The sequence below is a fragment of the Dermochelys coriacea genome, chromosome 14 (assembly GCF_009764565.3).
Source record: "Dermochelys coriacea isolate rDerCor1 chromosome 14, rDerCor1.pri.v4, whole genome shotgun sequence".
Classification (NCBI taxonomy): domain Eukaryota; kingdom Metazoa; phylum Chordata; order Testudines; family Dermochelyidae; genus Dermochelys; species Dermochelys coriacea.
This window is the reverse complement of record NC_050081.1, coordinates 23,907,698-23,933,205: the sequence shown is the minus strand read 5'-3', so window position 1 is coordinate 23,933,205 and position 25,508 is coordinate 23,907,698. Positions and strand designations below refer to the sequence as shown.

Here is a 25,508-nt window from a genome sequence, read left to right as displayed (position 1 = left end):
TGTTCTTCTTCCTTAGCTGCGGTGCTTCTTCCAAAAAACCAGACATCCCCAACAGCAGGTGACCCTGGTCTGATGCATGGAGAGCTGGCATGGCCGAGTGCTTGAAGCCCCAGCCTAGCACCCAGCTGTAGCAGCCTCAGAACTGGCCAGGAGGAAGATGCCTCTTCCCTACCCCTCTTTGCATGAACGTTTGTGGCAGCAGCTGACAATCAAAATTGTTGCCATTGCTGACTGTGCCACCTCCAGAGCCCCAGTTCCCGCTGCCTTCTGAGAGCTGGTCACTCCACACTGGGATTAGGGCTCAGACCTCGGCCTTACCTGGCCTGTGGATAAAGAGCCCCCTCTGTTCCATATCCGCAGCCATGCAAAGGGGAAAACAACCAACATCAGCAACCGTGCAAAACTAAAAATGATCCTCTCAGAAAAAAGGGGATTCAATGCCAGAGCAAAGGCCACAAACAAGCAAACATCACGAAAGCCATCTGGAACGAGAAGAGGAAGTGCTATGCTGGGAACATCCTCTGATCTATTAGGAGGGGTCTGGCAGCACATGCCGTTCAGGGAACAGAGCAGAGAGAGTTTACACTCAGCTGCTGTTTCATGATAGGCCAGCCATGAGTGTGGCAGCTAAGAGTCCTGTGCTCTGAATGCCATAGCATGCTATTCTCAATGGCCATGGGAGAGCAGTATTGCTTGTGCATGTAGCTATGGAACAGTGGTGGTTTTGTTCTCTGGGTACAGTGCCTTTAAATTTCAAAGCCCTCCTCCAGTAGACAGAAGCAGCAGCTGATTGGTGATTGGTTGCCATTTACAAAGGAGATGCACACACTGTGCTCTCTCCTGGTGACTTGACACGCTTCCATAGTCTAAAGCAACAATTGTAGGCGGGGAGTAGATGCTAGTGAGACCTGCTAGTAAGTGTATCCCAGAAGCCCCTTTGGGGATGATCCACAGAGGATATGAGTTGGTTACAGTCCCACCTAAGGAGAGTTGGCATTTTAGCTCAAGCTGCAGTAGCTTGTGAGTTTAGCTCTGGAAGTTGCTGGCCCAATTCCTGGGGTGTCAGCCAAGGGTAGTGGATCCCACCTTTGCTTGTTGCGGAGAGGAAAACATGTGTCTTTTGGTAGTGGGATGCTTTGATGCTCTCCTCCATGCAACTCTTATTGACAAGCTGCTTGGTAGCCAGATCAGGCCACATCCCCATTCCACAGGGAATTTTTTCATTTTGAAAATGTCAAAACGAACCATTTTGGCAATTTCAAAACTTTTCTCTTGACCCTTTTGAGTTGGGCAGTTCGTCAAACCCAGCCCCGTGTCACTCACTCTTTCACTTCTGACAAATCGGCATTTTCTGATGACTAAACAATTTGTCAGCACATTCCTTACCAGTTCCAGTTCCAGACAAACTACCTTCTGTGGCTGCACGTGAAAACTATCCCAGGCACCAGGGGAACACAGCAACCCTGGATCAATTCAAGTGCAGAGCCAGAGCCTTGGTGCTAATCTTTGGCGTCCAAGTGGGCCCAGTAAAAGCAAGGCACAGATATTTCCAAATGGTACTCAGCACTGCAGGCAGGGAATCTCCTGCCCTGTATGTTGTATGGGCTAGATGGGATGGATGTGGTATGTCAGCTCCTAACACAAGACGCCGTCCTGCTCCTGTTTGAGTTAGTGGGAACTCTGCCAGTGCCTTCAGTAGGACCAGGGAACTAGAGCCTGTGATTTTCATGCTGCTGCTGTGCCCTATTCACGGGGGGTGCCTGGGCTTTTTTGTAGTCCCTGTGTGTATCCCAGCATTGCAGCTCAGTGAGTTGCGTCTGCCACTGGCTTTGCTTGCTGGTGGTACATTAGCAACTGCGCCGAATGGCAGAGTCTGCACAAGCAATGGTAATCTGAGCCCACCGCCCCGCACAGTGTTCGGCTAACGTGCCTTGCCCTTCCACTGCCTTTGGGTTTCCTGCCGAGGTTTCCCACAAAGGAGCCGACTGGTGCCAATCGACAGTGGCTTTTGTAATGTGGACACAACTGGACCGAGACCCATCATCTCCCGTTCAGAGGCCAGCAAACAATCCTGGGCTGGCACGAACTGGTGATGTCAATCTCATGATCAGTTCTCTGATTCCTCCAGTTCCTCTTGCTCAATCGTCTTTCAAAGATAAACTTTAAGCATCTGTTTAAGTTTTGCCCCTTAGGAGACATAAGCCAGTCAAAGCCAAGAGGCCAGGGGAGAATTTATTTCCTGGAGATGTAGCATCTACTCCCATCTTACAACATTCTCTGTTCCTCCAGGGAGCTGAAACATGCATGCCGTAGGCTAATTCAGCACTTTGGCAAGTCCAACGCCCCCTTTCCATATGGCTCTTGTTCTGCTGCTGTCATGTTAGTTGGTTGGGCTGAGATGAGTCGGAGCCAATTCAAAGAACAAACATATTTGAAATGTCACTGTCTTGGTCTCTGGAGAATTAAGAAACGTCGACTCAAAGCCCGTAAACACATTCCAGATTAAAAATGTATTAGCTTGCTGTTTCCTTGCTCCTGTCAACAACTCAGAGTCGTGTGTCTGTTTGGACAGACTCCCAGTCACTCCTCAGCACAGGAGAAAGCAACTCACTCATGGGACAGCTGCTGCCTTTGAGGGAACTTTCAGTCCTCCAAGGATTTTAGGATTTTTTAAAAATTTTGGCTGCTTCTCTGATCCCCTCCCCTTTTCCCAGAGTCCCAGATACCAAAAAGCTAGCAGCTGGGTCACTGCTAAAGAACGTGGGAACGAGCAAAGAGCTGGTGTGATCTACTGAACCATTGGTGCCTTTGTCTTGTAGTGAGACAAACCTCAAGTGGTTTGGATGGGATCAGCACCCCAGCACATCCCTGCTTCTCCTAATCTTAGCTGATTAGTCCATAGGTGCCGACTCTGTGGCTGGAGCACCCACGGAAAATAATTATTGGGTGCTCAGCACCCACCAGCAGCCAGCTTCCCCCTTCCCCCCAGTGCCTCCCGCCTGCCTGCTGCCGCGCCAATCAGCGCCTCCCCCTCCCTCACAGTGCCTACCACCTGCCGCGATCAGCTGTTTTGCAGCATGCAGAAGACTCTGGGAGGGAGGGAGGGAGGGAGGGAGGAGGAGAGGGGATGGGTCACGCTGGGGGGAGGGGCAGAACTGGGCAGGAATGAGGCAGGGCATCATGGGAAGAGGCGAGGTGGGAGTGGGGACTTGGGGGAAGGGGTCAGGTGGGGGCAGAGCTGGGGCCTGCTTTTCGGGGGGGTGGGAAGAGGTCAGCACTTCCAGAAAATCAGGTTTCTTTCAGGTGTCCCTACTTGAAATCACTGGGCATTTTAAAAAGTCTTGCCCCAGGAGAGCAGCCTCCATGGTGTGTCAGCCTGATTGGGGCCTAGCCCATGGTGGGGAAAGCACATGAAAAAGAGGTAGAAGTTGACCAGACTTGTTCTAACCCCAGAACAAAGCAGGACCCAAGTTGTGGGGAGAGCTTTTGGGTAGCGTCTTCTCTTGTTCAAACTGCTTCACTCGTTCCTACGAGTAATGGCGAGAGCATCTGTGACTCTGAAGCGGAGACTGGGTCTTAGGACTCATGGGCTTGGTTCCCAACTCTGCTGCTCATCATGCTATCTTGGGCAAGGCCTTGCTCTGTGCCTAAGTTCATAAAGTGCTGTGAGATCCTCCTGTGAAAGGTGCTAGAGAATGCGACGCACTGTTCTGAGCAGCATGACGCAAAAGACGCAGCTTTGGGAACCTTGGGCATGTTCAGATTTAAGAGGCCAAACATAAGCTCATCTCGGTCCATGTGCCCCTCCCTCCCCCATTCGGAGTCTTGTTCTGATGAGCATTGCTCTGCTATGTTGTCACTGAGGGCCATCCCCCTAGTCCTAGCCGGCAAACTGCAAGACCAGCGCATGTTGGAGACAAAGGAATGTGTCGTCGGGGGATAGGCTGGTGGAATGAGAGTGAAGGATGTGGAGTTAGCCGGCAGTGGGGCCTGGCTGGATCCCTGCACTGTTCACTCCAGACTCTCTACGTTCGGCTCTTTGAGACGTGTGGAATTATCTAGAGGAAGTGCCATATTGGGCCGGCACAAGCGGGGCCCTGGACTCTTTTGGAACAGAACAGTTTTGCTTTGGGAGTGGCCTGTCTGCAAAGTCCCTACCGCTCTTAGGGGGCACAATATATGGAATCAATCACCAGATTTAACAATATGTAAGGAGCTGGGGGAGGGGCACTAGGGCCTATTGGAGGGTCATGACAGGAACGACAGCCTATTGGAGATGGCACAGTGGGGAGCAACAGCCATGCTCCTTTGTTCTGACCCCATTGGGAGACTGGGGGAGAAGCGGGAGGGCGTCCTTGGATTCTAGCCCATCCCTAGCTCTTTGCCTTGCCCCCATACATACCCGGAAGCGGCAGTGCTGGATCATACACATGGCTCCTGCGACAGGATCAGCGATGCTAGAACCAGGATTTAGAAGTAGCCTGGAGTTCATTACTGTAAACATAATCGCCTTCTTTATTCTCCTAAATTCCTGGCCCCTTTATGTTGCTGAACTCTTGGATGTACATTAGCATCCAGCAAGGTGTGGGTGCAATTTTCTTCCTTTGCCTGGGCTAGTCTCTCCCTGGTATGCACATTTGGGAGGCACAATCCCCAGGGTGCTCAAAGGTTCATTTTCTTAGCTGCTCAGTGGAGAGTGCTGCTGTTCCAGGGACTATTTTCTTGTATAATTAACAACGTTTTCCAGCTGTAAATATGCCCAGGGGCTTCCAGCCCTGGGAGCTTGTTTGTTAAATGTGGCTGTAAATCAATAAGTGCGCACAAAGTTGGGTTGCATGACAGCTTGGAGATCACCTCCCTCAGCTGGGATTGTGAAAGGCAGGGGTTTGTGCTGATGTCCAGGAGAACAAGGGTCTGGCAATCGGACAAGCAGCTGGCTAGCGAAAATGGCCTGAATTAGGGTGCCTTTTTCTGTGCCATTGCATGGTCTGGCTGGTCCTGAGGGGAGTGGGCAGCTATCCGGTTGATCCAAAGGGGAGTGGGGCTCAGTTTCCCAAGGAGAAAGGGGGTGCGACAAGCCTGCTGAGCAGCGGTAATGTCACACTCTAGGTGGGTTGTCACCAGCTGGGACTGAACCTGGGACTTCTTGATCTTACTGTGGGGCCATCTGCTGCCTGAAATAAAAGACCCAGCTCTGTTAGCTTAGACTGTAGTGGCTCATCCACCTCTATACGTGGCCCAGCCACCGAGTTCTCAATGTAACACTTGGCCCCCTCCCCATGATGGGTCGAAAGAAACTCCTGGGTCCAGGCAGCCTAGGGTTTTGGCAGCATTTAGAGGGAGTCAGAGCGCCACCCAGAGTGGGTGGGGGTTCCTACGCCATAGGGCAGCAGAGGGGAGGGGCTCTGTGGCACTTGGGAGGATGCTGGGGTTTGAGAGTGTCAGACTGCCTTCGGGGAGCAGGCATTTGGAGGTTGCTGGATTGCGCGAGCTGGCATGATGACGGAACAGCTGCCCTGGGGTGACATTGTAACACTGGGCCCACAGGAGGGTTGAACCCATGGCCTCTATGAATGGCTGAGCCTTCTGCCTGAGCTAAATGACCCACCTCTGTCAGCTGAGGCTGTAGCAGGCTCGTCAACCTGTGTCTGTGGCCCAGCCACTTCCAGGGCACAGAGCGCCATCCGGAGTGGGTTACGCATGCACAGCTGGATCAGCTGCTAATGGCAGCCACTGCCTCCAGGCACGAAGACAGTGTAGAGGGGCCCCAATGAGGCATACCATGGAACTGAACGGTAGCCAGTGGGACTGGCAGGGATCCCCAACTATCCCTAGGCAAGGGGACCACCCAGGGACCAGGGGAGGGGAACACTAGCCAGGGCCCCAGGGCTGACGCCATCACTATAGTTAGTTAAAGGAGGGAGCATTTTACCTGTGCTGTGTAGCTATGAAACTGTCTTGTATGACAGCTACAAAGCCTTTTGTTTTCTGGGGACTGCATCTTTGAATGTCTAAAGCAGGGGTAGTCAATAGCTGGACGGTGGGCCAAATCTGGACTGCCAGATGCCTTTGAACAGACCCCTATGACATTCTTTACCCCAAAGTGACACTCTGCACCCCATATTCACCATAGTGAATGATTATGATGCATCTTGTAAAAAATATGTCATGTGAGGTGTCAATGGGAAAGTTGTAGATTGCTGAATATGATTATCCTATTTGTGTGCATGTATCATGTTTGTATCTGGAGTTATGAATATTGACTTTGCATCTGTATTTCAAATTTGTTTGCTCCTGGATAACTCCCACAAAGTACAGTCAAGCAAGCACATTACGAATGAACTATTCAAGATAATGACCCATCAGAGAAAACAATGGGCCATGGGAACAGCTTATCCTCACCTAATGGTCTTTCCTGTGAACATTCTAGCCAGAAAATAGGTAATGGCCCCTGCCATGACTCACTGAAGCATGCAAGGGCATGTGACTAAGTCATGTGATACTGGGATTCCTGTACTTTTCCCACAAACTGTGCTGGGGACTTTGCTTGGAACAATGAAGTTCCCACCACATGCAAAAAGCAATAAAAGGGGAAAGTGACATCACCACTGGGCCTCACTCCTCCTCCAACACAACACCTGGGAACACCTTAGGAACAAAGACTGAACTGGGGGAAGTGGTCCCAGGTGGGAAAAAAGGAAGCCCAGCCTGTGTACGGAAGATTGGTGGACTGTTTGTACCATCAGGGTGAGACACTGCTTGGTTCAAATCCTGTCTGGTTTATAGAATTTAGATTGCAATTTTATTTATTTCATAGGTTACCCAACTTTGATCTGTACGCTATCACTTATAATCACTTAAAATCTATCTTTCTGTAGTTAATAAATTTGTTATATATTTTTCCTAACACAGTGTGCTGTTTGAAATGCATGAGAAATCTACTCAGTGAACAAAAACTGGTGCATGTCCTCTCCACATTGAAGGAGGTGTGGACTGGGAATAAACATACACTGGTCAGGCTTTTGACCAGGGCGGGACGGTACAGTTCCGGGGTCCTAGGCTGGAAAGCTGGGGGGAATTGGCTGGAGCCTCCCTATTGTTAGTTCATGAGTAGCTATTATATTATTATATATTATTATTTATTATTATTTCCTCTGGAGTCTGGACCTTGACTATACCTTGACCAAGAAATTTGGACCTTGACAAAAAATAATTGACTACCCCTGGTCTAATGACCAGTGTGGCCTCAGAGCTTCTGCGGATTGTCACAGAGGCCATGCACATTTTGCGCTCGCTCTCGTGTGCGCTCTCTCGGAGACTTTACTTTTGTTCTTTCTTGTTGTTTGTCCTTCATCCAAAATTCGGATTGAAGTACCTGTTTGCTCTTTGTGTGTGTGGCAAAGCAACGCTAAGAAAACAGTGGCAAAAGGGATGTGCTACCTGCCTAGCACAAGACAGACATCCATCTGGCCAAAACTCCTTACATTGCAGGGTTGGGAGGTCTGGACGGCCAAGGGACTAGCCAAGACAGAAGATGATGAATGGATGCACTGTGGATCACAGTTGCCAACAGCGGGCACCTGTGAGCCAGGGGGAAGAAAACACCAGTCTGCAGTGAGAGGGAGAAACATAGGTTTTCGATTCCAGACATCAGCTCAGTGTCTGCCAATCACAATTATATTCCCTGCTGCTTCCCACTGGGTCATCTGCGTGGTGAGTTAGGTTGATGATCTCTATCCTACCTAGCCCATCCTCAATGAACCTTCCCTGCCTGTTTCCATTCCCTCCTGCCCAGCCCTGTGGCACGGCTCCATCCCCCACTGATCACTGCTTGGCTTATTCCTGAGGTTGTGGTTTTGCAATAGCCTCTAGCTGGCCATGGACCTTCACACGCTGCACCTGCCGGTGCCTCTGCCCTGGCTGGTTGGGCACCCCCCATGTGGCAGAGGGAAGGATTGATGGGTCATGTCCTGGGTGCACTCTGTTCTCATGTATTTTTTCTGAGCATATTTTCCCTCCTTGAAACCATGGGGCTCCATAGCAATCCAGCGGCAGTAGGAGAGGGGAGGGTTAAAAACAGGACAACTAATCGCTTCACACCCCTTTTTTAGTATGCAGCAGCTGATTTGTTTTGAAACAATAAAAATCCATTTCCGTCTAGTGACCAGCAGAGGGCAGCACATGCATGGTATTGCAGGCAGCAGAGCCCCGTACCTATGGCTGTAACAATAGGGGTGTTTCATATCACCATAGCTATTGCAAGTTACAATCCTAGTGGAGACATGGCTCTGGAGAATTTACCCCAAGGGAGCTAGCTGAGGTCAGCCTCAGCTGGAGGGATAGGGTTGACCTCGACTAGCTACATCAAGGTCAGAGTACCTGCACCAGGCCTCCCTGGGGTTTGTACATTGTCCTAGCTATCTTGGGGTAAGACCACACCTATTATTTGCAGTGAAGGCGTAACCTAAGAAAGTGGCAGAACAAGGGAAGCGTGTGGGGATGGGGAGGTCAAACCTTGCGGAAATCACCCTTCTTTCGGCTAAGGATGGAAGAAGCAGCCTGGGTACAGCTGAGCCAGCCAGAACCGTGAGTTTCTTTACTGAAGTGCAAAGTCCATTGAGTAACTTTTCCTTTCCTGGTTTTGATCACAGACTCTGCACGTGTGTGCTCCAGCTGGGAACAGAGAGTGGAAAAGAAAACCAGATCCACACGTAAACTTCTCCATTTCAGCACCCTGTTCCTCTGAGTATGGAGCCATACATCAGACATAAGGACCGGGTGGGCATCTGAATGCATGGAAAACTCCCCATCAGCCATTCAATTCGGAAGGGCCTTGTTCACTTTTTGTGCTTTCTGATGTTGCTGTTTTAAATAGTTCCAGTCATCAAATCAGGGATGAGGTAAAAGGCCATGTGATCAACCACGCATGGCCGACAACGGAGCTGGTCACAACATTTCAAAATCTGGCATTTCGACGGAAAGCACAGGATGAATTTTTACAAGAACATTCATGAAAGCTTGGACCTGTTTTTCAACCAGCTTCAGCAGGTGACTGGCGGGAACATCCCAAGGCGGCGAGGGGGGCAGAGGGAATTGACTTTGACACCAGCGTTTCGGACAGTTTTGGGGTGGGGGGATGGGGAGTTGTGAAACAGGAAGCTAGGGCCAGAACAGGTGGCAGCAATGCAGGCAGAAAAGGGTCTGGGGAGCATAACAATGGCCATACTGTGTCACACCAAAGGTCCAGCTAGCCCAGTGTCCTGTCTTCCGACAGTGGCCAATGCCATCTGCCCCAGAGGGAATGAACAGAACAGGTTAATCAAGTGATCCGTCCTATCGCCCATTTCCAGCAGGGTGAAGTTTGAGAAGGGGGACAGCGAGGAAAGGGTGGGTTCTGGGGATTTAAGAGGAAAGACGTGACTGGGTGTGCAGTGCCAGGAAGGGGGAGCAGAGTCGGAGCTGGCGGTGAGAGTGCAGGCCTGGGTGGTTTGCCCTGGTGATGGCTGGAGCGAGCCAACGTTCTGCATGAGCATTGAGCTCTTCCTTGGGGTTCGTCGCTTGCTGAAGTGATTTTCTTGCCTTGTCTTGGCCTGACTTTACCAATAGGCTGGGGATTTGGATTCCTGCTGAGCTCCTAAACCCAGCGTATCGTTTGCATTTCCTCCCTGTGATGCAAGGGACAGCACAAACCTTGAGACCCTGGGCACACAGGCCAATGGCTAGAGCAGCACCTCCCCTGAACCCCCACTTTCTGAGGTGGGTATGGACACCAGGTCAAAGTCACCAGTCGGCTGCGTCAGCTCTGCATGCAGCCGCTTTGCACAGCCAGAGCAGCCTCAAGCCGATGGCACTTTTTGGGGAATCTGGCCTGCTAATGACAGTCAGCCTGCACACCCTGCTCAGACTCCATTGCGGCCACGTCTGTTTCCTCACCACGTGGGTCTCCACTGCGACGTGCGTGAATGTCAGGTGCCTCCTTGCCAGGTCCCCGCACTGTGACCCCAGATTTGTTAGTTATACCCAACTGCTGTGAGAATGAGGCTCTTGCCTTTATTATTATTACACCATATTATTCATATTACGGCCCTTGCGCTAAGCGCTGGACAAACACCGACACAAATGAGTTCTATTTCGTTCATTTATTTGTTTCTTAAATGGCTTTTTAGGCAAAATGGACATTTTTTTTTTGTTGAGAAACTGCCCTTCTCATTGAAAATGGTCGGGTTTTTTGTCCAAACAACTGACAATCTTTTCCTTTGGATTTTGTGGAAAAGAGAAGGTTTTTATGAAAAGTGTCATTGACAATGAACTTTTTCCTTTTGGTTTTGGTCAGAAGTTTTCATGGGGATCGAAGTCATTGCCGGGCCAATTCCGTCTGCGTGCACAGAAAGAGACAGTGATGCTTGGGGTTAGCTCTGGGGGGCAGGAAAGGAAAAGCTCCCCCCCCTCAATGAGCTGCCACATCTCAAAGGAGATGGGTGCAGCACCCTCTGCTCCCACCTCTCCTTTATGTGAGAGAAGACAGATGGGGTGCCCCCTGTAGGCAGTGCACGTCCTCTCCCCTTGCACAGTGAGATCACATCGATTCCTCTGCACCAACAGACCAGTGGGGGAAATGGACCAGCAACACATCAGTTTCTTCTTCCAGTTTCTTATTCTCCTCTCTGCCTGATCGGGGTCATTTTTCACACTGATCCCGCCGTGCTCAGGTCAGAAAAACAGCTCTGGCTGCTTCCAGCAGGCGAGGGCTGGTGGATTGGTCCCTTTTGGCTTCCTGTCATGGGAACATTCTGCTTTTGGGAAAGAATTTCCCACTCGCCCATCTCACAGACACTTCAAATCTCCAAATTGGGAAACCTCTCATGGGGAGAGGAGAGGGAAGATGAGGCCAGAATGCTGAGGATTGAAGCAGAGTCTCCGTTTAATCTGTTTAGAGATTAGACACATACAGCCCCAGATTTTGACATCAGAGCTGGAGGGGTGATGAAAGACTCCTGCATTCTCACTGCAGAGGAGCCAGATGTTCCATGGGAACTGCTTGGACGGGTCCGAAGTACATGGCCCTTTTGTGCAGCCGGCCCTGGGGCTGCGGCCTGAGGTGGGAGAGGGGATTGACAAGTTCACGTCACTGGCTGTAAGGAAAAGGATTTCTGCAGCTTCCCTCTCTGCCCTGAGGAAACAGACATGGCATCTGCCCTGGGAGTGTGAGGCTGGCTCTGAAACTGACCGGTGCTTATCAGTGCTGCTTTGTGCCATTGTGCCGTTGTGAGTCGGGCCCAGCTGAGACTGTCCCAATGATCCCAGCTGAAATGCCCACACTGAGGGCCGGATGCCGTGCTGCATTTCTCCAGTGTGACGCTGCTGAAATGCTGCTGGGTTTTGAGATCACTGGGGCTGCAGGGTCTAAAGCTGAAGGACAGCGATGGCGATTCAAGCAAAGGGCATGAGCACAGAATCAGCGCCGGGACTCCCCCAGTTCTAACCCTCCCTCTGCCTCAAGCATGTTTCTTCCCCTGCCTGCACCATGCCTTCCCCCTCTGCAAATCAGGTTACTGGGTCAAATTTGGCTGGTACAATGATGTAAATCTGGAGTAAGTAGAGTGGGCTTGAACTCCAGCTGCACTGATCACAAGGGGCAGGAGACAATGGTGGGTCTTAGGCACCTTTCTGCTGGGAGCCTAACTGGCCCCTGGCATACGTTAGAGTAGCCACAGGACTGCTCTAACTTACAATAGGTTGAATGATCCCCTTGGCAGCATTTCCCCAGAACACAGCATGCTCTAGCCCCAACCCCATCACACTCCCTCCCTGCCACCAGCCAGCCCCAGAATGGGGGGGTAGGCAGATAGTGTAAACCTGACTGTGCCCCTCAGGGATTCTCCAGCAGCACAAAAGGGACTGACCATGGGCCAAGGATCTGGTCCATTGCTTCCGACTGGCTGACTTTGGATTTACAATGGTGTAAATGAGTGTAAAATGTCATACAAATGTAGGGCTGGAAGGGACCTCGGGAGGTCATCTAGACCAGATCCCTGCACTAAGGCAGGACCAAGACAACCTAGACAATCCCTGATAGATGTTTGTCCAACCGGTTCTTAAAATCCAGTGTTGGTGATTCCCCAGTGGTCCAACACAACCATCATCATCATCTGACTTTCCTACATTAGCTCAGCATACAGGCAGATCTCTGGGCTGGTCAGCCAGCCGCAACTACAGTCTCCATGCTACCATTTTATGAGGAAGGGCCATGGTCCCAGTCAGCAGAGAGCACCCACCACCCCAGCATACCTACATTGTGCAGTAAGGAACTCAGGAGAGGTCTGTATGGCTTGTCTTCTCCTCCCCATGCAGAGCTGTGTCTGCCCCACATGAGGTAACCCTGTGTTATCAGCCTCTGATCCTGATCCTATTGAAATCAGTGGAAAGAGAAGATTCCCCTTGACTTTGACAGGCCCCAGATCAGCCCCTGAAGCTTTGGACCTCTCCGCTGACGGCCTCCTTTTGAGTTTTATGGATTGGAACCGTCTCATTGTACCGTAGCGCAAGAGTGATGCTGCTATTTAATTAAATTTCAGCTCTCAGCATGAGCACCCATAAAGCTGCATTAATGGAGTTAGAGCTTATGCTCACACTACTAAAGAAACCGTTGTAATGTCTTTAGTGAGAGAGGAAAATATCTTGCACACAGCACACCAGGGTGGAGGTTTTTACTCTGTAAAGATGTTTAAATTGTTCCTTTAATACTCAGTAAAATTAAGTCATGTTGGGAATTATTGGCTGTACACTACTGATCTGAACTCAGCCGCACGTATCCAGGATCACATCTGCAGCTGAAGGAAACTGATTTCTCGTCTAAGCTGATTCAAGCCACGTCAGCTGAGCATTTGGTCCATAGAGAGTAGTTGGAGACAATAGACCCCGATTCTCAGCTGGTGTATTTTCGTGTGTATCCACTGACATCAACAGAGCGACATCAATTTATACTAATTGTACCGGGCTATAGTGCTGCAGCTACAGTAAGGGACATGAGCACCATTTGATTAATGGTCTAGTTCTCTTAACAGGTCCCCAGTATGGACTTGCTACACAAGAACTCATGAGTATGCCAGTGTGCGTGGGGGGGGGGGCGGGGGGGGAACTGATGTAAGTGAATCTTCCATGTATATCTTTTGTGAACAGCAAGTGATTTCACTCTCTGGCTCACAGGCACACTCAGTAGTATACACAGCAGTACAAGATGCAACATGATGTAGCCAAGGTGGCAGGGCTATAATGGATTATTTCTTTGAGAAACAAGTGTGTGATGACATGAAGGCGATGGGCCATGCTGTCAGCAGTGTTGAAGGGCCAGATTTCCAAAGGTCTCTGGGCACCTGAAGACTCAGAGAGGGGCCCAGTGGGATGGTCAGACATGCTCAGACACTAGCCCCTATCGATTTCAGCTGGGTGAGGTACCTGGGCACATCTGACCATCCCACTGGGTGCCTACCTTTCAAAATCCGGCCCTAAGCGCCTGACTCACTTATGGAAGTGGGGCTTTTAAAAATTGCATCCTGTATTCTGAATCCACAGAACCACGCGGCGGTGAAGCAGTGCAGGCTGCTACGCACACAGCATGCCAGATGCCGAACCGCAAAAGCAAGGTAAAGTTAAGGCACCTAACTGTACATACCTTCGTCTCCACTGAGACAAACATCTTACCATCCCCTCATATACCGTACGCTGCACGCCATGCACCACATTCTCAACACTGCCCCCATTTTACCCATCTGCACGCACCCCTGTACCAGGTGGCTTCCCCCCACCGCTAGCAGTTGTGGATGTTTGGAGCAGTAGTGGATTGTGTTGGGAGAGGGTCAATGGTGGAGCCAGGTTTTGCCACTGGGAGGGTGATGGGTCATTGGTGGCAGGCAGCAGTGGCTCCTGTCCCCTGGGGCTGGGCCGGCTCCCTGCTTCAGGCATTTCAACCTGGCACGGGGGGTCGCAGCACCATTCACATTTGGCCCAGCTGCCCCTCCATCATGACAGAGGGGCAGCTGAGTCAAACCTGAGCGGTGCTGTGACCTGGCACATGGGGTCACAGTGCCACATGACCCTGTATGCCAGGTCACAAGGCCTGGAACAGGGCGCCGGGCCTAGCCACCACTGGCAGGTAACAGCGGGGTGGGCTCGCTTTCCAGCCCCATGAGAAAACTCACGTCATGCACCTCCTAGGGTCAGTTGCATAATATGCTAGAACAGACACCACACAGAGACCTAATGGCTGGGTGCGAGGGAGGCACGAGCCCCCGCAGCCCCCTTATTAGCTCAGCCACTGGATAGGGTAGCTTAAGGCCATGATGGAAGGATGGTACCCTTAGGGGCCAGAGTGTTTGCACCTGCCCACCCCCATCAATTACACACACATCCAATCACTTATGCACCTGTACACTCAGCCCCATCAGTCAGTTTTGTGTGCACCCAGTCCCCTCTCCCATCCATCAGGTTTCTGTGCACCTGGCCCCAATCAATCAGGTTTGCATGTAACTGGCATCAATCAGACTTGTAACAGATTTCCTGCAACTTCCTGCAGTATCCTGGACAAGCCTTATTCAATTAAGTGTAAGGATCTTGGGAGTTCATTGTATTAAAAATGCAAATATTTCTGTATTGTTGTTGGGAGGCTGGCAAACCCAGAGAGGGGGGAAGCCAGGAATGTAGGACAAGGCTCAGGAGGAAAGCAGCGAGGTGTGCAGTAGGTCAAAACTTGGTTGCTGATGAGAGGGCACCTGAGCCGGGACTTGGAGTAGAGGGTGGCCCAGGTCCCCTACCAGTCACTGGCAAAGTAGCACCGGCAGGGCAGTGAGCAGGCAGACTGCCAGAGCCCATTTGTCAAGAGGGACTTTGATACCCTGGAAGGGGGGAACAGCTATGGTGACCTGGCCAGAGACCAAGTCAGGAAGAGGAGGCTGTGGTTCCTGGAGTGAGGTCAGCAGGGCAAGAGGGTGACAGGAGAGATGCAGGGGAGGGCACAATGCCTGGCCAGAAGGAGGCACCACCAGTGGGGTGTGAACCCCATGACATGTACGTACAGCCAGCTGAGTATGTGTGTGTGTTTGCTCTGTGCATGCAACAGGGTGTGTGTGTGTGCCCTAAGTGAGTTTGCACTATCTGAATGTGTGCATGGACACTGTGAGCACATCTGGGTGAGCATTGGTGTGTGTGCACTGTGAGTGTATACTTGTGAGTGTGTGTGTGTGAGCATGTGTGTACTGTGAGCTGGTACAGGTGAGCACGTGCACACACACTGCATGACCATGTACAGATGAGCGAGTTGTACAGGTGCGCACATGCACAGCATGAGCTTGTAGTGCTGAGCATAGGTGCAGGCACATTGTGTGGGCACGTATATGTGAGCCTGCACATATGAAGCCATGTGTGTGAGCACGCAGGGGTGAGCATGTATGCAAGAGCATGCACTGGGTAAGTGCATATGGAGGATCACCTTTGGATTTGCATGCACATGAATCAGTGTTTACTGAAGAAGCAGGGGTGTGCACAGGAATACAAATTTGGCTGCTTTTGGAGGGGCACTTTCTGTGGCCCCCTGAGGCTGGAGGAGCTGCCTCTCCCCTCCCTCTAACCACAGCTGGAGGAGCTGCCTCTCCCCTTCCCCCACTCCCCCTGGCTGGAGTAGTGGCCTCTCCCCACTGCAGCCCCAGTGGAGCTGGCTCTCCCCCAGCAGCTGGAGGAGCTGGATCTCCCTCCACGGCTCCAGGGTCAGAGGAGCTGTCATCTTCTCTTTCCACCCCTTCCCCCGCCCGGTCCCGCCCCAGGGCCAGAGGAGCTGGTGGAGATCACTCTCCCCTGGCACCCGGAAGAGATGGCCCTGTGGCCCTGGGGCCGGAGGAGACCCATGCCCCTGCTTGCACCCCTTGCACACATCCCTGTGAAGAAGCCAGTTTCAGCAGAATATTCCCAACCAGCTGTAGTCACATGTCCTAAAACACCAAGGAGGGGCAGAAAAACATTTGCTGAAGTGCTGATAAAGTGATCGGGTGCACAGGGCCCAGAATGCAGAGCTGGGCAGGCAGAGCAAAGGAGAGACTGGGGTACACATCAAACTCTCATTTAAAATATGACTGTCTGCAATTTCTCAAGTCAGAGCAGATTCTGTTAGTGAACAGGGAATTTATCCTATCCTCAGCTGATGTAAACTGGAGTTTGATTCCAATGGCACTACATCCATTTACACTAGCCCTAGTTTTCTCTAGGTAAACCTAATCTGTTTGCCTTCTACTCACTCACTCTGAGACAAACCCGCTGATATGAATGACTGTAGCTCCATTGAAGTTAATGCAGCTCCCCAATTGTGGGGCTGGTGCTATGCCAGCCCCAAGTAGCTTAGAGCAACCTTGAGGCTGCTCTACCCTGTGCCAGCTGGTAACAGCCCCCAATGGTCTGTCTGCCAGCTAGAAATTGCCAATACATAGTAATACTCTAGCAGCCCAACACAATCCGCACATGCCCGTTAGGTGGGGGGCCGTAGGGGGAAGTGGTGTGGAAGCTGCCTACGCTGGCTTTATTCCCTGCCAAGGGAATGCACTGCCAGAGCAGTGCTGAGAGACCAGAATGCATTAGAGAACCTGGCCCCATACTCAGCACCTGAACTCTGTTCACCATAGAGATGGGCTTGAGCCAAACTTCCAGATCCAAACGCCCTCAGACTTGGGAAGAATCAAGGTCAGGAGCTGGATGGGAGAGTTGCACCTCGGGCCCATCTCTACTTTACTCCCAGTACCATTGTCCATTTAGGATGGGCATCATGGACTCAGGGCTGCTGAGATTATTGGGGCATCTGGCAGAGACATGTGAAAGAGAACAGATAAACTTAACACAGCTACTCCTGTCATTTAGGCTGTAATGAGGATTAGCATTTCAGCTCCCCTAAAGTCTTTAATTTAAAAATAAACACTGCAGCAATTAGTTTAGCAGCATGGTCCCCAGAAGTCAGCTCACAACTGCGGAGCGCAAGAAACATCAAAGCTTGTGCCAGTGACTGGTTTTGAAGAGCTGCCGTAATTGCATGACTGCAGTACGATCAGGGGGAGCTGCTGACGCAGGTTCATTGAGGACCAGTGGAGCAATACAAATGTCTGCTCTCTGGAGGCTGTGATGAGTCATCCGAGCCTGCCGCGTTGGATGGGGAGATGCAGGGGCTCTGAACTCTTGGCACTGCTCATGGAGAGGGAAATACACAGTGACAGCTGCTGAACGGGGCTGAATTCTGAGTCTGCAATGAGGCTGTGAGGAACCGGAGGGAAATCTTTCCCATTGCTACAGCACCATGCGTCCTAGGGATCCCAGTGAGCTTTGCAAGCCCTTATGCAGGGCTTGCTTCGCTCACCACTGAAAAGGGCAGGAGACTGAAATCTAGCCCAAGGATGCTTCCTTGACAACTGATGTAGCTTTCATCAAGGATTTAGAAGGGATCTAAGCCCTCAAACTGTCCCTTGGAACAAGTTATCCTATAACAGCCTCCTATGGTGTTTCTTGCACTGTCCTTTAAAGCTGGCTACTGGACTAGATGGAGCACAGGTCTGCTCCAGGCTGGCAGTTCCTACATTCTCACTTGCATTCTCATTTTCTGCTTTCCTTAGCTCTTCAGAAACCAAGGAAATTCCCCACCAGTGAGTCTGTCAGTGACCCGCTAAGATGGCAGAGTCCTTTGCATTTCCTATGCAGTTGTTGTCTGGTTTCTCTTTATATACATTTTTGACAGGCATTCTCTGGATCTGTGCTCCGGCTGTGCCCGTGAACCTGACTGATGAGCCTCCATCAGCCTTGTCACAGTTCAGGGCACCTGCCCCTCATCCCCCTCTATAGCCCGGCAAGGGCACCCACTCTAGGGTCCCAGCAGCTCAGCCGTCATGTCTCCTGGGCAGAGACCTGCATCTCTCTCCTGACTGATGTTTTCCCTGCCTATGCTGTGTTATTCCTCAGCAAGGCAGATGGCCTTACCTGGCCAGCGTCTGCACTTTGCTTTCTCTCCAAGACTCTGAACAGCATCATTACCCACAGTTATGTTACCACCCAGCTCCTCCCCACAGAGCTGTGACTAAGCATTTGAGTGCCTGGGGTGAGCAATCATATTTGTGCCCCCTAGAGACAACGTGGGAGTGGGAAAACTCACATGCCCCTCCAGATTTCTGCATCCCATTTAGCACAGAGGTTTTCAAACTGTGGGGCACACCTCCCTAGGGAAATGCGCCCCACAGTTTGAAAACCATTGCCTGCTGCTAGGAGTTGGCAGATCAGAAGCTGGTGGGAGCTGCCTGGTCTGCTTGGGACCCTGATTTGCCGCACCATGGGAGCGGGGGAGTTGGATGGCACCCAAACACACCTCCTTTCACCCAGGGAGTGACTGCAGACTTCTTTCTTGCAGCCCCCTCTGTTGCCAGCTTCCTGGCTTATATAGGCTTCACCTGTTCCTTCTCTGCTGAGCCTGTTCAATGAAAATCCCTGCTCCCTGTCTCCTTCTCCAGGTGTAGCCTGGGCAGTTAATTGGCCCACTTAGCCATCTTCACCTATCCAAGCCTTTTGTGGGGTGAATGCCCCATCACAGTACACACGCAGGGCACATACATTCACATGCTCACCCATACGAGCATAGGGAAACACCCTCCATGTTCACCTGTATGCGCATGCGCGCACACACACACACACACTGAGCATGCACACACATTCACGCTTATGCACACATACCCATGCTCACATATGCCTGCATACACATACAAGCTCACACACACTATATAAGCATTTCATTGCAGTCCTAGGGTAGGGTGGGGTGGGGTGGGGGAGACAGGTTGCTTTACTCTCCATAGCTGCACCCAGCATCAGCCTCTGTCTGCTAGAAGAGAATCACTAGTCTCCCAACCCATCCAAAGCCATCTGGCTTCATGATCACCAATACAGGCAGATCAGGCTGTTCATATGAAGAATGGTCAGGATCGGGGTGCTCAGCATTATGCCCTCCAGGCTGCCTGACAATAGTTGGACAATGGCACCAGTTCTCAAAAACCAGCTGGGATGGCTGGAGTGGAGTCATGGGACTTGTTTAGTTTGACCCAAAGTCCCAAAATTCCAGTCAGTTCCAGTAGGCATCCCACCATGTACTGTGAGAAAGCCCCAGAATGCATAAAGCCTCATGGTGGAACAGTGCACCATGGGATAGCTGTGCAGAATGCTGTTCGGCAATGATTGCCAAGAGAAGAAGCTTTAACCGGCATAAACAATGCGGAGTGGATGCACTGTTTTAGGACCCTTCTCCCGCATTACTTACAGCAGAAAAACATGGTCTGAAAACACTTTCCTACGCAGCCAATCTGCTGCTTCTCTCCCCAGCTGCCAGCCACTAGCAGCACTGCAGGACGCTGCTGCCTGTATTCTCCTTCCTGTGCTTTCAAACCTTTTGCTATTTTCCCTGGAGGCTGAGGATGACATTACTGCCCCATTTATGTGGCTTCAGGGCTAGGAACCCGCCACACAGGCAGAAGCTCACAAAACTGAGGGTGCTGTTTTCAGCTGAATATCCTGATGGCTCTTTTGATGCAATACACGGATGTATGGCTCGCAGGGTCCCATTCAGATCTGTTTATTATTAGTCATTCTGTTCAGAGTAGCAGATAATTGCTTTATAAAACCCAGAACCAGCCCATAGCCCTCACCCTGCAAATAATCACAGTGTAACTCAGACACTCATGGCACATGAGGCAACAGTTCAGTGTCTAATCCCAACTCCCTGAGCTAAACTTCAGGGTATTCACAGCTCAAACCCCCATTTTACAAAGGGACCGAACCGAACTCTGGATCCAAACTGCCCAGAACTTTGTGGTGCTTGAAAACTGGATCCAGAGTTTGTGGCTTGCGCCCATGCCTGGTTTGAAGAAAGTTTCACCTTAATCAGAGAGGAGGCCAGTGCAAGGGGTTTGCTGGGTGAAGTGTAGCCAAAGGAGGGCTTTGAATAGGAGCGGTTGTGCGCTAGTCACATGGTGAGTGGGACACTGTTATTGACAAAAAGGTGTAGCCAGTTGTTGTTTGACTCCACTCGCGGCTCGTTCTCAGAAGTATTTAAGAGCCCATATAACCAAATGTAGCCAAATTTATTGTTTAAAGAGAAAGCAGGACAATATGAAAAGGAGACATGCGTTCCCCCCTTCTGGGAAGCAATGCTTAGCACACAGCATGGTCACCTGGCACAGAAGGTGTGCTGCAAAAACACGCATTTCATCCAGCCGTATTTAGAGGATGATTTTACAAGATACAAAACTCTTTACTCATCACTAAAGTCCAACCCCCCAGTTTGTTACAGTTCTGTAACTGGTTGTTTTGTTCTGTACCTTTTTTACCATAGGTTTCTCTATGTTCAGGCCATTCCCAGCTTGTGCGAGGCCTCACCAGTTATGTATCTTGGCTTTGACAGGCTTCTGTTTTCTACTGCCAAAATGTTGTGGGATACTTGGCGTGGGTGAATGGAATAGTGGGGAGAGCCTAATACATTCAGGTGACAATCCCAACACTTTATCTATCTATAATGCATTTTATGATGTTAATTCCATGCGCATAGCACCCATTCATGTGGCGTATACAACCCCAACATGTATGTATTGGCCAATACGGTTCACTGCAATAACATACATGTTAATATACAACCAGCACATTCAGGGCCTGATCCTGAAGGGTGCTGAGCACCAACAACACACAGTTCCTGGGAATTAATGGGAGCTGTGGGAGTTCATCTCCTCAGTATCAGGTCCTGAGGGCTCTGGATCAACCTCTGGAGGAGTGAATAGTGCATCCAACATGTGAGTGGGAGCCATGATCGCACCAGGGTAAATGACAAGTGAAAATAGGTTTGCTGGCTTTCACTTACGGTAATTCCTATCAAGCTTCATCTCTACCACACATTCAGCACCGGAATCCCTCCTACCCTTCAGATCCCCTCCTGGGCCCCTTACACTCTGCTTCTGACCCTCCTTGCCTCCCAAACTACTGCAGCGGGACCTCACCTGCATCAGGAACTCATGGTTTGGCTCATTAGTAAGTCCCCTCTGTCCTTCAGTTTACCCACCTGTAAGATTACTGAGCCTCACCCCAAAGTCCATGCTCAGCGTTTCCTCCAGCAAATCCCCCATTGCTGTCAATGAGATTTTTGCCCAAGTAAGGAGTGAGTAAATACTACTGAGGATTGGGCCCATGATCATGTAGGGGTGAATGCTGAGAATCACAGAGGGACTAGCTCTTGTAAGAGAGAGTCACAGCATAGCTGGGACTTCTCAGCTGCCTCCCAATTGGGCTTAAGGGAAGGCACCTGGGCCACAGGAAAAGGGCAGGTGATAGCTGCCTGAGGAAGAAGGGAGAGACTCAGAGAGAAACAGCAGCAGTAGAAGTAGCAGCAGCAGAGCTGGACTGGACCAGGGAGCTGTTGGGAAGAGCACAAGGTGAAGATAGTTGCTGGTGAGGAATGGCTAGAGCGGCTGAGATACAGGAGAGCTGGTGCAGAGGAGCCGGGAGAACCAGCCTGGGGTGGGGAAGCAGAGCCCAGAACAAGAGGCTTGATGCTGTAGGGTGGATCCCAGGAGCAGGGGTCAGAGTCAGGGGTAGGGGGCCTGTGGAATGGAACACTGTGGGGAGACGCCTTGCGATGGAGGAGGACAGGGAGAAGCTGAGCCCAGGGCCCTTTGGGTGGTCGTGGTGGGATGTTCCCTGAGCAGGGGAGGACTCACAAGTGAGGAGGCCTATGGAGTGGAACACTGGGGGGGCCCCTCTCATGGGAGACCTGACTTGGGGCTGCCAGAGAAGTGCTGTGATAGAGAAGCGAATCTGGGATCTTTTGGGCAGACGGCCTGGAGGGCACAGCCCTTGAACAAAGGCAAAAAGAGGCTGGGAGCGGGCAGGAGATGGCCTGTGGGGAGAATGAGTAGAGATGAGGTCCCTGGCGGGGGATGGGAACTGCTGTGATCTGTGGCACTTTAGGGTGTGGGGAAGAACATTTTTATCATGAGGGCTCCACGTATTATTTCACATGCTCGTGAACAAATTATCCCCAAAGATGGGGCTTTGAATGGACCCTGGGAGAGACTGTGTTCCCTTTTCTAGGGAAACCGAGGCAGGCATACTAGTTGTGCCATGGTCTGCTGCAGCTGGGGTGCTTGAGGTGGGGGCTACCCTGTTACAGTGAGGTCCCTATTGCTGGCCTCCAGGAGCCACTCCATAAGTGGCATTCTTAATAATACAAATATCCAGGCTCTTGAATAGCTGCTACCTCACTGCCAGAGCTTTGGCCTCTTATCTCTCCTAGGCCCACACCTTGTGTGGCCTCCTGGCATATGATCTTTGTCAAGCCTCAGTTACCAATAAGGTAGCGCTGCAGAAAGAGCATCGCTGGCAACTCACTTCACCCTCGAGCTCAGATTTGCTCTTCATAGAGTCATATCAACAGTAAATGCTACTGCTGAACATCGCCAGGAGCACGCTGGGCCCAGCAACCTTTTCATATTGGGCTAATGTACACTGTCAAATGCATTGATCGTTGCCTTAGTTTCACTAGCAATGCTCTTCTTCTCCTGAGCAGGCCGATTCCACTTGCAGAGCTAGACCCTTCCCTCCCTTCACTCTCCCTTCCCTGCAATCTCTACACCAGGAACTGCAATAGAACAGCTTGATGTTGTGTTTTAAACCAAGGACCTACTGATGTTTATTCTGGGGACATGGTACAAGTCAAGCGCCAGGTTGTGATCTCGCTTGCACTGATGTAAATCTCCAAGGGTGTCACACCAGTGCAAATCCCACAGAAGTGTGATCTGAATCGGAGCCTCAGCAGGTGAAAAGAGAAAATATGGAATATACATGCGCATGGATAGCAACATACAGACATTGACTTAACTATATTAAACCCAAAGACGGGCCAGATTCCAAGATCAGACTCCCAGGACATGTAACAGTCCTAACAGACAACCCTGCACTAACAATCCGTTGTGGGTGGATGTATGCATGAAGGAAAAGTGTTTTGGGCAAAGCATCGTTAGAAGCAGCTGGGGAAGTCCCATGTTCTCCCTTCCCCTTGCACTATGTGAATCCTGTTGATCTTAAAACCTCACAGCTCCAACAATCTCGGGTCAGTCACCCTGCACCCAAGGACCTGTTCCCTCCATCATCGTCCTGGTTCCCCAACCACCGTGGAACACTCTGTCCCCCTTTGCACACTAGCAGCATTAGTGCCCCTCACCAGCCCAAGCTCCCTGGGCTCTCTACCTATGAGACGCCAGGTCCAAAGAGACGAGGGATGGATGTGGTGGGGAGACACACGTAGGAAAGACATGGGATGGAGGTAGTGAGGAGACGAGACACGAGATCGACTGGAATTTGTTGTCCACTACAGCTGCTGGGAACGTTTTAGATGAAATGAAATTTTGCCGACGCCACCATGTTTCGTGAAGACCATGGCAGTTGCAATGACCATTTTGTTAGGAAGAGGGCATGCTCTTCTCGTACACCATAGCCTGGTTGTTGGTGCAGTGGCCTGGGATGTTCCAAAGTCCCTGCTTTGTCTGAATCATGCTGATCTGGGATGGAAAAACTCTACTATGGAGCAGGGATTTAAACCTGGGTCTCTACATCCCAGTCCGGTGTCCCGACCACCTGCCCCCAATTGAAAAGCTCAGGTTTTGATATACAAAAACCCACCCCAGACATTTTGACACAATCCCATTTGGGTGAACGTGTTCCCATCTGAACAAAAACAAGTTCAGAAACCTCGAACGGTGCCACAAAAGCAGGTTTGTCCCGCGGCTGGCTCTAGTGGCCACACGTCCCCGATTGGGACCAAACTTGCTATGCCATGTGCTGGGCTGGCCCAAGCTGGCTGTGGTGGGCGAAGCAGCTCTGTGCACCGGGGCGGGGGAGAAGAGGAGCAATACTGAAAAGGCCCCGGGAGGCTTTTCTTGACTGTCACTGGGCCTCAGCCCCCATTGTCCGGCCAGCAGCTTGGGGGTGTTCAGAGAAGAAAATTACATCAGATAACTTGTAATTAGGCTAATCCTGTGTCCCCAGCTTTTGAATGAAATCAGGACAATGCTGGGGCTCGAGGAGGATCTTTACTTTGGTTTGCTTGGACTTACGTCTATTGCTCCTCTTTTCTAGTCAGGCTCATTATCACAGCTGTGGTGCCTGTGAATGTGGCATCCCCAGTCAAAACTCCAGAGATTTCGGGGGACAGTCCTGAGGCGACCTGAAGCCCCCCAAAGTCTGAGGTGAGGCAGGCAGGGAGAGCAAGAACTGGATTGCTCTTCAGTGCCACCCTGTGCCTGATTCAGGAAGCGCCATTGACCGGACAGAGGAACCCTTGCCCTCAGCCGCCAGTGTGATGCCAGGACCTGTGTTTAACTAGGGGTGGGGAACAGCAGAAGAGGGGAAGTGGGGTGATCTTGCCCTATTAAGAGGAAGAGCAGAGACTAGGAAAGAAAGAAATGCAGAAATAAAGGGAAGGGATGAGGAGACTGGCAAATATCAAGGGGTGCAGAAAAGTGACGTGGATGAAAAAGGATCCCCGGGAGTGAGAAGTGAATGAATTATTTGGGGTTGTGTCTGAGTTTCTCTCGGTTACCACCGGCATGGACTGGGAGCTGAAAGCATCTCCAATAAGTGTCCCATTCTACAGCTTTGTAATGATGCTGGTGTGTAGCAGGGGCAGCAGGCAAACCCTGGAAAGGGAAGGCAAGAGCTTATCAGGGACTATTTGAAACCAGATGCCTTTGAATTAGAAGAGGGCATGATCCAGCTCATTACTTCAGCAAACAGTTCGATCCCCTGAGGGTCAGCTGACTTTTATAACTGGATCAAGTGATTATTTGGCGTTTGTTTATAAAAACTCATTCCGGTGCTGAGCCTTTCTGCAATTATAAAACACTTTGAAATGTGCCCATCCCTAGTGTCTGCAGGACCTTAACTCACCTGTTACTGGCTATCTCAGGGCACAGGGGAGCTCCCAAACTCAAGACTAGTCAGTGGTTGGCTGCATGACTAAGCCTCAATCATCATGTCTCCACTGTAGGAGTAGCCACACAGTGCTCATTAAACTCATTAAAGTCCTCTCCAAGGTTGCATGGGTTCTGTGTAAAAACTAGGGCCTCGATCCTGCAAACACTTATGCATGCAAATATTTTTAAGCATCTGAGCAATCAGGCAGCATGCAGCGGCACTCCTCACATGTTGAAAGCTATTCACCTGTTAGTATCTGCAGGCTCAGGGCTTAGGATGGATCCTTTGAGGCTGGTCTGTACCATGGTTGGCCCAAAGCCCTGAACAGGAATCTGGAGGCAGTGACCCAGGTACATAGATATTGCCCTCGTGTCTCACTGTCCACACACCCACACACTGCCCTACCCCCACCCCCACCCCGATTTTAATAACTGTTTTCGAGTGGTGTAAATGAGTCCACAGGGCTTGTTTTATCACCAGTTCATGTGCTG

General features: G+C 50.9%; 1 long non-coding RNA gene across 1 annotated transcript; it reads right to left on the bottom strand.

The window, feature by feature from the left end:
- Positions 1 to 11,976: 11,976 nt before the first annotated feature.
- LOC122456727 lies at positions 11,977 to 23,150 on the bottom strand. Its single transcript, XR_006275746.1, has 3 exons — positions 23,139 to 23,150; positions 16,767 to 16,770; positions 11,977 to 12,094 (listed from the first exon to the last, which is right to left on the bottom strand). It is a non-coding gene; the product is annotated as an uncharacterized LOC122456727 (long non-coding RNA).
- Between the last annotated feature and the right edge of the window lie 2,358 nt (positions 23,151 to 25,508).